This window comes from Danio aesculapii, chromosome 9, assembly GCF_903798145.1.
Source record: "Danio aesculapii chromosome 9, fDanAes4.1, whole genome shotgun sequence".
Lineage (NCBI taxonomy): Eukaryota > Metazoa > Chordata > Actinopteri > Cypriniformes > Danionidae > Danio > Danio aesculapii.
Window position 1 is genome coordinate 15,327,890 of NC_079443.1, and position 10,268 is coordinate 15,338,157.

Below are 10,268 nucleotides of genomic sequence, written 5' to 3' on the forward strand. Positions count from 1 at the left end.
GAAATCCTGCACCGTAATCATATTATTTATTGAGCTGACTTGTGTAATATGTAATAGGGCTGCACAATATATAATTTTAGCATCGATATCGCGAATATATGTTGAGTTGTGATCATAATTAACCTGGAAACAGTTCTGAACACAAAGTTTAAAGGAATAGTTCACGCAAAAATGAAAAATCCGTCATCGTTTACTCACCCTTTACTTGTTTCAAACCTTTATCAGTTATTTCTTTTGTTGAATACAAAAGAAAATAATTTGAAGAATGCTGAAAACCTGTAAACATTGACATCCATAGTAGGAAAACTTATACTATGGAAGTCACTGGTTACCAGTTTTCAGCTTTCTTCAAAATATCTTCTTTTTGTGTTCAACAGAAGAAAGAAAAACTAAACGGTTTGGAACCACTTGTAAATAGTGAGTAAATTTAACATTTTTTGGGTGAACTATTACTTTAACTTTACTACTGTGAACCCATTTATTTATTTATTAAGACATGTGACTATAAAATTCAAGCTAATTTAATTGATTTGGTCATAGAAAATTGGCAAATGTTTAGCTTTAACAAAGATTAATTGTATTTTTCATTACAATGAAGACTTTACAGAATTATATTGCATTTGATTACATTGTTTGATTACATTATACATTTTACCTCACTGTAACAGAATCATGAAAACCATAAAGCTGTTTCATTTGTATCCTTGTTCTATTGTTTAAATCTTAACTCAACCCTAACCCTACAAGATTATCCCAATGAAAAAACTATTAATTATTTTCAAATAGAGTAAATCATCTTAAAAAGTACATTAATATCATAATATATCATATATATATATGAGCAATACAATATCACATGAGTAGCTGACTCGAGGACTCGTGTCCCATCAGTGATGATATACAGCCATATCACACTTCTACCAGTGTGTCATTGCCTTTATTCAACAGTTGATGGCATAACCGTGTATATAAATAAGAAAATCAAACACAGAGAGTCTAAAAATCCTTTTGTACAAGGAATTACTTTCTTCCGCCATTTATTCACATCTGCAGCTGACCTCAGAACAGTAGAACTCGTTGCTAATTCACCAATGTCACTTTAGAGCTAGTGTTTGAATGATTCTTTAGCTTAATGTCTAAAGTGATGACAAAACAGGTGATTTTGTTCACATTTTAAGATTTTAATGCTGAACAGCATGAAATGCCCTCAGTCTACAGAGATTTCCCAGTATTTCTCTGTACAATAATTAACCCAGAAAAAGCCAAAGCAAAGCAAACTCTACAAGATTACTATGGAATAAATGCAGCATTACAACATACAAAAGAGAGAGATTGACTTGTAGTGTCACTGTCTTGTTTCATAAGGATTTGATGAGTTGCAGTTTGAAATTAGACTGAGTTTTTCTTCCCTAAGGGCTTATTATGCGGTCTCTGTCGCCATCTTGTGGCAGAACGTCAACCATCTTTTGCTCTGCTCAGAATGACAGGCTGATGGACGCTGTGCTCTATCTCCAAAATTATAAATATTTAAAATAGGCACTATCCTTATAAATGAAGTGCGTAGTTACAATCGAAACAACTACATTCTCATCTAAAAAAGCCCCAAAAGTACATTATATTGTCCAATAGCTGCAATATTTGTCAAACTGTAGTGAGTTTATTAATTTGCTGTCACTCTATGTGGATGGAGTAATACAGAAGGGTGATGTATGATTGCTGTTATATTTGTGTGTGTGTATATATATATATATATATATATATATATATATATATATATATATATATATACACACACACACACACACAGTTAAAGTCAGAATTATTAGCCCTCCATTTTTTTTTCTTTAAATATTTTCCAAATTATGTTTAACAGAGCAAGTAAAATTTTCACAGTATGTCTGATAATATTATTTCTTCTAGAGAAAGTCTTATTTGTTTAATTTCAGCTAGAATAAAAGCATGAAGCATTTTACTGTATGAACCATTTTAAGGTCAAAATTATAGCCCCTTTAAGCTAATTTTTTTCAACTGTCTACAGAACAAACCATCGTTATACAATAGCTTGCCTAATTACCCTAACCTGCCTAGTTAACCTAAATAACCTAGTTAAGCCTTTAAATGTCACTTTAAGCTGTATAGAAGTATCTTAAAAAATATCTATTAAATTATTATTTACTGTCATCATGGTAAAGATAAAATAAATTAGTTATTAGAGATGAGTTATTAAAACTACGTTTAGAATATATATATATATATTCACATGTGTGTGTATATATAGATCTTAGAAAAATAAAATATTGCAAAATATTCAAATATTCTCTTTTTTTGCAGCCCTATTGTGCAGCCCTAACATGTACCATCTGCTGAAAAATGTATGGTTGGATGTATGATTTCCAGTGGCTGAAAAGCTATTTGGCCTCGTCCGCAGGGACCAGAGCATGTAGGTGTTAAGTTATTTTAGCATGCTGAATAAACTGTTTTACAAATGCGGTGTGACTCATTGTGAGTATTTTTGTGTTTGTTTATATGCTAGCATCTTTCCTCCCGCTGTGCCGTGCTGATGCATGCGGTACAGATGCTTGTCTGGTCTGCACGTCTGACTTCTGCACACAGGAATGAAGCAGTTGGGTTTAGAAAGAGGGACGTTCTGTACGTCGTGTATTTTTTTGAAGGGGGGACTGCTGATTTGTTGTCTGTCGGGTGTGGAGATTAATGCCAAGGACAGGATAACTCGACACAAGCTGCACAAACCAGTAATGCATTACCGCCAAAGAAATAAAAGCCAAACAGCAGGGAAAGAAATGGCTTTCATGCGTTTTATATTTCATTTCTTGGAGGGATTGTAGCTGCTGTAAACTTCCTAGTCGATTTTAAAAAATTTCTAGTAAAACTGAAGTTATTATTCCACAAGAAGTGTTTCAGTGTTTTTTGCTTTGTTATAGTCACCTGACCTCATTGTGTTAGGAGTCTTTGGAAAGTAAAATGATTACATAGCATTTTTAACCAATATTTATGCAAATATGTAAGCCTCGTCACATTATACACACTATGCATTAATACATAATGCAAAAATAAAAGTAATCACATGCCACAGCTGAAAGTAGTGCTGCGTCCCAATTTGCATACTTATACTGTGCCCTGAAAGTATGTACTTTTTTGTGAATAAAAAATATATACTTTTGAGTGTGTAACAGAAGACTATGCAAGCTTTGGGACATACTACTTTTTAACAGATCGTTATGTTGCTTAGTTATGAGCCCGCTCAATCATCCACACATCATCTACATTTTTTTCAATATTTAATTTCCTACCTTATTGGAGAAGCAGCAGCAGGTTAATCTCCCATTCACGAGTCTTTCATACAGAGAAATCTCCTCAGCTCTTTGGATAATTATACATTTAGACGTTAATGTCCAAACATGTCTTTATATAAGTTCAGTATTGTTGTTGTAGATTAAATATAACACTGGAAACGTGATTAAAATATTTTCCAATGGGCTAGATATTAATTAACAGTCATACAAACATCTTTACCGAAGTCTCTATTTGACGGTTGGCCTCACGCATCTATCATGTTTGTAGTTTGTTTACACTTTTCATCCACGTTTGTAATTCTAATCGAATTATTGTCCATTGCGCAATGTACTGTGGGCAAAATCAGCGGTTAGCGTATGGACGCTTCTACACTTTTCTTACTTGGTTCTTACACAATTTTTACCAGAAATAGTAAACATCCAGAAACCTTTGGCATACTCTCTTCAACACTATGATTTGGAACATACTAATTCTATTTTCGAATACTATTTAGGATGGATAGTATGTGAATTGGGACACAGCATAGGTCTTTATTAGGTCTTATCAGAGAAGAAATGTGACATTTCCTGTAAATTGTCAGTAATCTAAAGACAAAGTATAGTATGAGCAATTAAATTCTGTTGATATTGTAATAATATTTTTGTAGTTTCTATTTTATAACTGATAATACGGAACTTTCAGCAGTTTAGATCAGGGGTGTCCAAACCAAAACTCCTGGAGCGCCAGTGCCCTGCTGAGTTTAGCTCTAACTTGCTTCAACACTCTTGCCAGGGAGTTTTTAGTCTACGTGCCGCTCAAATTGCGTGCTTATGCACTATTCTACACCATTTTGTTGTAGAACTAGTGTAAGTATTTAACTGGTAAAATGAAGTGTTAATTTGGACACTTTACACAATAATGCTCATGTAGCGTAAGGGGCTGAGCTATCGGGCACTTATGTTAAATAACTTTATTTATTTTGGATTGTGAAGGCAAAATTCTCCTACGAGAGTGATTATGCTGCCTCCTGATGGTGAATACGGTTATACTTATGGCAGGGATTTTTTGGTAGTTTGGCCATTAATTTCACTACTTTGGCATCAGTCAACCGTCATTAGGGAAACGGTTTGAATTTCCGCTTAGTAAAAAAAAAACATGGCTGCTTCTAAAATTGCATCCTTCCATACGATATAGTATGCTAGAAACAGTATGGGAGCCGAGTAGTTGTTGATGTCTGAGTTCATAGTATTCGAAAAACAGTATTCGAGAAGTACCCAGATGACCTACTACATCCAGTGAGCAGTGGTGTAAAGTAACTAATTACAAATACTCAAGCTACTTGTAACTTTTTCTCTGGAATTGTACTTTACTAAGTAGTTTTAAAAATGTGTACTTTTACTTTCCCTTGAGTACATTTTTAGTGCTGTACTTTTACTCCACTACTTTCCTTCAACCTGCAGTCACTACTTATTTTTTTTCTTGTCTATGGGGATTAGAAAAATCTGTCCTGCGATTCTTGTCCAATCAAATCGCACATAGAAGGTAAATTGCATCATAATGAACCACCTCAAGACATGCACGATTTATGATTGCAGCAAACTGTTTAAAAGTATTAAAAGTGTCCAAGATGCCCAAAATCTTTACAGCATTGACCCAGAGACTGCTTAGATGCATGTCACTGATAAGAAGATCATGGAGGTTTTTACTGTATGATGACTGAAATGGCCTTAAACACCCAGCAGGCACAAGACGTCAACATAATGTCAGATTGACACTATACCACAACGTTGTGGGGACGTTGCATTTTGTTTGGAAATGAAAATTGGGTTGACATCAGAACCCAACGTCAGGCCGACGTCAGTGTCCAACGTCAAATCTGGAATCAACCAAATATCAACGTCTAATGATGTTACAGCTTGACGTTGTGTGCACGTTACCACTATGATGTCTATGAGATGTTGGATTTTGCTTGCCATACCTGATGAATAAATATCAGTATTTGACGTCAATATGACGTTGGTTTAAGATGTTGGCTCAACGTTGGATTTTAGTCACTTTCCAACACAACCTAAAATCAACCAAATATCAACGTCATTTGACGTTGTTTTTGGACATCAAAATAATGTTGTCCTTAGACGCTGGCTAGACATTGAATTTTGGTCACCTGACATCACAACCTAAATCTAACCTAAAATTAGCGTCTTATGATGTTGTATGCCTGCTGGGCAATAACTAAATGCACTGCAGAACGTAACGTTTACACACATCCACAAATTACATGTAAATGAATCAGCTTTTTATTGTGATACTCACTACAGTCAGTCTAAAGCACTGATCTATGTAGTGTCATTCTATACAGATCAGTGCTATAAAGTCAAAGTAAGGTGTGGTAACATAGTTGATGCAACTTTTGACACATTGTCATTATATAGCCCCCCCCCCCCTTTATTTTATGAGAGTGAAATATTACCTAAAAAAATATTTTGAAAACAGCGATGATAGAAAGAAAAACTAGTTGAGGTAATGTAATGATTTTCAGCTTTTTAAAGAGCCCCTATTATAGGTTTTTGAAAATTACTTTTCATGTAGTGTGTAACACAGCTCTAAGGGAAGATCTAGCTAAGGCTTAAATCTGAAAGTGCACCATATTTAAAACTATATTAATCTATAAAAGAGTCGACTCATAGCGGTTCGAATGAATCACCACTGTAACAAGTCTTTATCCGTGTCAGCGTGACGTCGATACGGAACTCAAACCCCGCCCAATTGTTGCGTGCACAGACCCAGGAAAATTGAAACCCCTGGCCCCGCCCACAAACACTGTGGAATGAAAAAGACGAAGACAAACACTAGCAGATCCCAGTTGAATCAAGTCGCATAGATGCTCATTTTTTTTTGACCCAAAGACGAGGCTGTGAGGAGTCAGTGGTTGAAGTTTATTTTTGCAAAAACATCTAAGAACTTTAGCCCCAGCCTTTTTGCCATAATTTTTTCCCATATTTTTTCTGACGAGTGCTTCAGCAATCTACACGCTTACAACGGGGGATTTATCGACCGTTCATTAAAGGAAGGATCAGAAAAGATTATTGACGTGTGAGACTTTGTCAGAGCTTGACAGGAACTTTACAGTGCACAGTTCATGGACCAGTTTCTTCCTCCATTTCACAACTGTAAGTAAGTGCAATTAAAATGGTTGCTTCCATGTTTTTTATAGCTTGCAAATTATATATTTAATTGTGTTTTGTTACTTGTAACCGCTTGTACTGTATCTGGTTAACTCTTTATATTATCATATCGTGTCTAAAACCATGTTGAAAACCCAGCGCATGTCGCTTTCTTTACGGATTTAAATGCGTTTGTGAGCACGTGATCCACTGCCATTTGTCATGGACACCGTCAGCTGTTCCTACACGTGCGGCGGTCAGGTTTCAAAATAGTTCAGCTTTTGCCGCTGTGTGGATTAATACTGAATGTGTGTCATGGTTAAGAATAGAGCAATATACTGGTGTTTAACTACATTGCTTTAATACACCCTTGCATTGGGTTCACACATACACTCTGCACTCTGACTACTTCAAAATGGTTGATACGGCGTGGTGGGCATTTCTCTCTGTTACACGTTAAACACAGTCCACCAATCACAACAGACTGGGTCATCGGACCAATCAGTGCAGATTAGCATCGCGCTAAGGTGGGGTTTGGGAAGAAATGAATCCCTGAATGACTCATATGGGAGTCGCTGGTATAATTACGTAAAAAAAAATGCATTTTATAAGACGATGAAAGTGTTCTTTTGACCTTGTATGCATATTAGACTGTTGTTGGAGACCCCCAAAACCAAAATATGACCTTTTATAATGATTAATAGGGGCTCTTAAAAAAGTTTAACTATTAATCAAAAGTGTTTATCTAATGATTCATGGCAATGGGTAAAAAATATTAATAAAAAATAAATAATGGAAAATGATGGCACTCTCTAAAAGTGGTTGCAAAAATGTACTCATACAATCAAAGCTACATTTTATTGGGTTAAATGCAGTATTTAAGGTAACAATAGATTCAACTTTCTGTGCATGATTTGCATCATTGTAAAATTTGCATTATTTATAATTCAACAACTGCCACTTAACTAAACCTCAACACCTTTAGGAAAAATATTTGCACTATAGCAAGAAAACATTCAAATAGGTGGCACGGTGGCTCAGTGGTTAGCACTGTTGCCTCACAACAAGAAGGTCACTGGTTCGAGTCCCGGCTGGGCTAGTTGCGGTTTTCCCCCACAGTCTAAAGACATGCAGTTTAAGTGAATTGGGTAAACAAAATTGGCTGTAGTGTGTGTGTGTGTGTGTGAATGAGTGAGTGTATGGGTGTTTCCCAGTTCTGGGTTGTGGCTGGAAAGCCATCCGCTGCATAAAACATATGTTGGAATAGTTAATGGTTCATTCTGCTGTGGCGACCCCTGACAAATAAGGGACTAAGCCGAAGGAAAGTGAAGGAATTAATTTCTTCCTAGTAATCACTACAGCGCGCATTGCATTTTGAGATGCTGTGCATCATTTCATCTGTACATCAAAAACAGTAGCTTATTCTGTATTAATGTTATCTTGTTCCATCTTATTAGACCCACTTACTGATTTTGTGCTTCAAAACAGAACAGCATCTTGGATTGTTGACTGTTCCAGATGGACCAACATGGAAACGAAGCCAAACCATTGCAGAATGAAAGGCGAGTCGTATGTCATGGAAAGACTCGATCGGCCCAGTTTGTTTTCCAAATGTTCCGCTTGATTATTACAGCCATGAGATCTCTGTAGGTGAAAGCTCGAGCCTACAAATAAAAGCCAGCGAGGTGTTTGGCATGCTTATGAAATACTTGCCACTTTGAGCGTTGCCCTGCTCTGGTCTCGCTAGCTAGCTTTATTTATCGCCACATCCTGCTGCTTCTTTTTCCCCTGACCCTTCCGTGGGGCTGTAAAAATGTATTATTGTGCTGAATGCAGAGGCTGACATTTTGTAACGGCGTCCAAAACTGACACTAAATTCATCTTTGTCCTGGCTTACATGTGTAAAAAGTACAGATTCTGGCTTTGTTACATTGCGGTCAGGCAGTTCTGTCATAAGATGGTGTTGCTCTGACCCCCTCGTGACTGCTGCTATTTTGGGCCTCTGATTACTGTGAAACCAGCATGGAGTTCGTGAGAAAGCCTGTCCTCCACAGGTTTCTCTCTGTCAGGGTGGATTTCCATTAAACTATAAAAAAAAAAAAAATAGGCCCAACTAATCCACACAGGGTTTCATTATAGCACTGTCCAAAGGAGCCCGTGATGTAAGTGAAAAGCAAATAGCTCATAAATTTCATATTAACAGCTTGTACTTTTGAAATATGTCTATATGCTCCAACTCTCACATTTAAAAACATAAAAAAACCTCAGTATTATGATCAAGGGTTATAGGAAGTCAGAAGTATTCTTTGCTGGCGCTATCGGATGTGCTTGAATGAAACTGGATGGGATTGTTTCATATAACTTTTATGACAGCCCACCAGCTGCCAGCCATATTCTTTGAAGACTCTTTGATGCTTTAGTTTTGTTCCTGTTATCTGAACTTTTTTTTTCATTTGCAGAAAGGATGTAATTTTAGCTGTCTTATGTCTTCAGTTACTCGATTCGTGGAAATGATTTTAAATTTTCTTTTATCACACATTATAATTTGACTAGAATTTATGTATGCATCAATTTTCATCCAGGTACAACATGTGGAATATCATATTATCTTGTCTTGTACTTGTTATTTGTTTGTTGCTAATTTCTGAGACCCCAAATTGCAGCAGGGGTTGTTGAAGTGTTATTAAAAAATGTCAAGGGAAAGTCTACTGATGGCTAATGTATTTCTGCTGTCAAGCGATTAATCGCATTCAAGATAACATTTTTATTTACGTGATAAATACATGTGTAGTGTGTATATTTAGCTATATGTGTAAAAATACATACTGTACATAGAATACAAAAAAAACAAACAAACTTGAAAGCCTGGATCCATCCTGCCTTGTATCAATGGTTCAGGCTGGTGATGGTGGTGTAATGGTGTGGTGGATATTTTCTTGGCACAATTTGGGCCCATTAGTACCAATTGAGCATTGTGTCAATGCCACAGCCTACCTGAGTATTGTTGCTGACCATGTCCATCCCTTTATGACCACCGTGTACCCATCTTCTGATGGCTACTTCCAGCAGGATAACACGCTATGTCATAGAGCACAAATCAACTCAGACTGGTTTCTTGAACTTGACAATGAGTTCACTATACTCAAATGGCCTCCACAGTCACCAGAGCTCAATCCAATAGAGCACCTTTGGGAAGCTGCCTTAGGGCGTGCATATTAATGATTCCATGTGAATCCTCAGAGTCAGTGTTTTGTTTAATTGGCCTGTTTTTCATCAGGATTTTGGTACAGTCTGCAAACACCCCCGGGTTGCCAAATTTGGTACAGTACCCAATCGCAGCGGCCGCAAAAACCAACTGCATCCTATCCCGGTTCTCAACAGTGTTATTCACCCCTAAACACCCCCTCCTCCCGGTCTCTTGGATTTTCAGAGACATGTTGGCAGGTTAGATGATCTCTTACTTTTGTATGTTGTAGTGCTGTATTTATACCGATTTGCTCGCATATCAGGAATGTGTGTTGTGTCGGCAGAAAGAAAGAAGCAAAGTCCGCACGTGTTTAGCATGTTTCCTTATCGCAAACACAACAGCAGTCTGGTAGTGATTGCGTTGCTTTTTTTGGGGTTAATTATTGTGATATCCCGATTGCAAAAGAGAAATACTGTAGACTGTTAGAAGATATCTTGGTAGATGGATGGCATGTCATGTCACGTTCAGCCTTATAATCTTAAAGTGTGAGCAATGTCAGCTCTTTGTCATTACTTTTTGTCATTATCTAATAAAAAGGGGTTTTTAGACTTTCCGTGTTTGAT

At 36.7% G+C, this 10,268-nt stretch overlaps 1 protein-coding gene across 1 annotated transcript in view; it reads left to right on the forward strand.

Moving 5' to 3' along the window:
• dnajc15 (DnaJ (Hsp40) homolog, subfamily C, member 15) overlaps nucleotides 1-9 on the forward strand; it is a 29,226-nt gene extending 29,217 nt beyond the window's left edge. The window contains 1 exon segment of the mRNA XM_056464857.1: nucleotides 1-9. This exon segment is cut by the window's left edge and continues 270 nt beyond it. The gene's annotated coding sequence lies outside the window, so the exon portion shown is untranslated.
• Nucleotides 10-10,268: the final 10,259 nt, after the last annotated feature.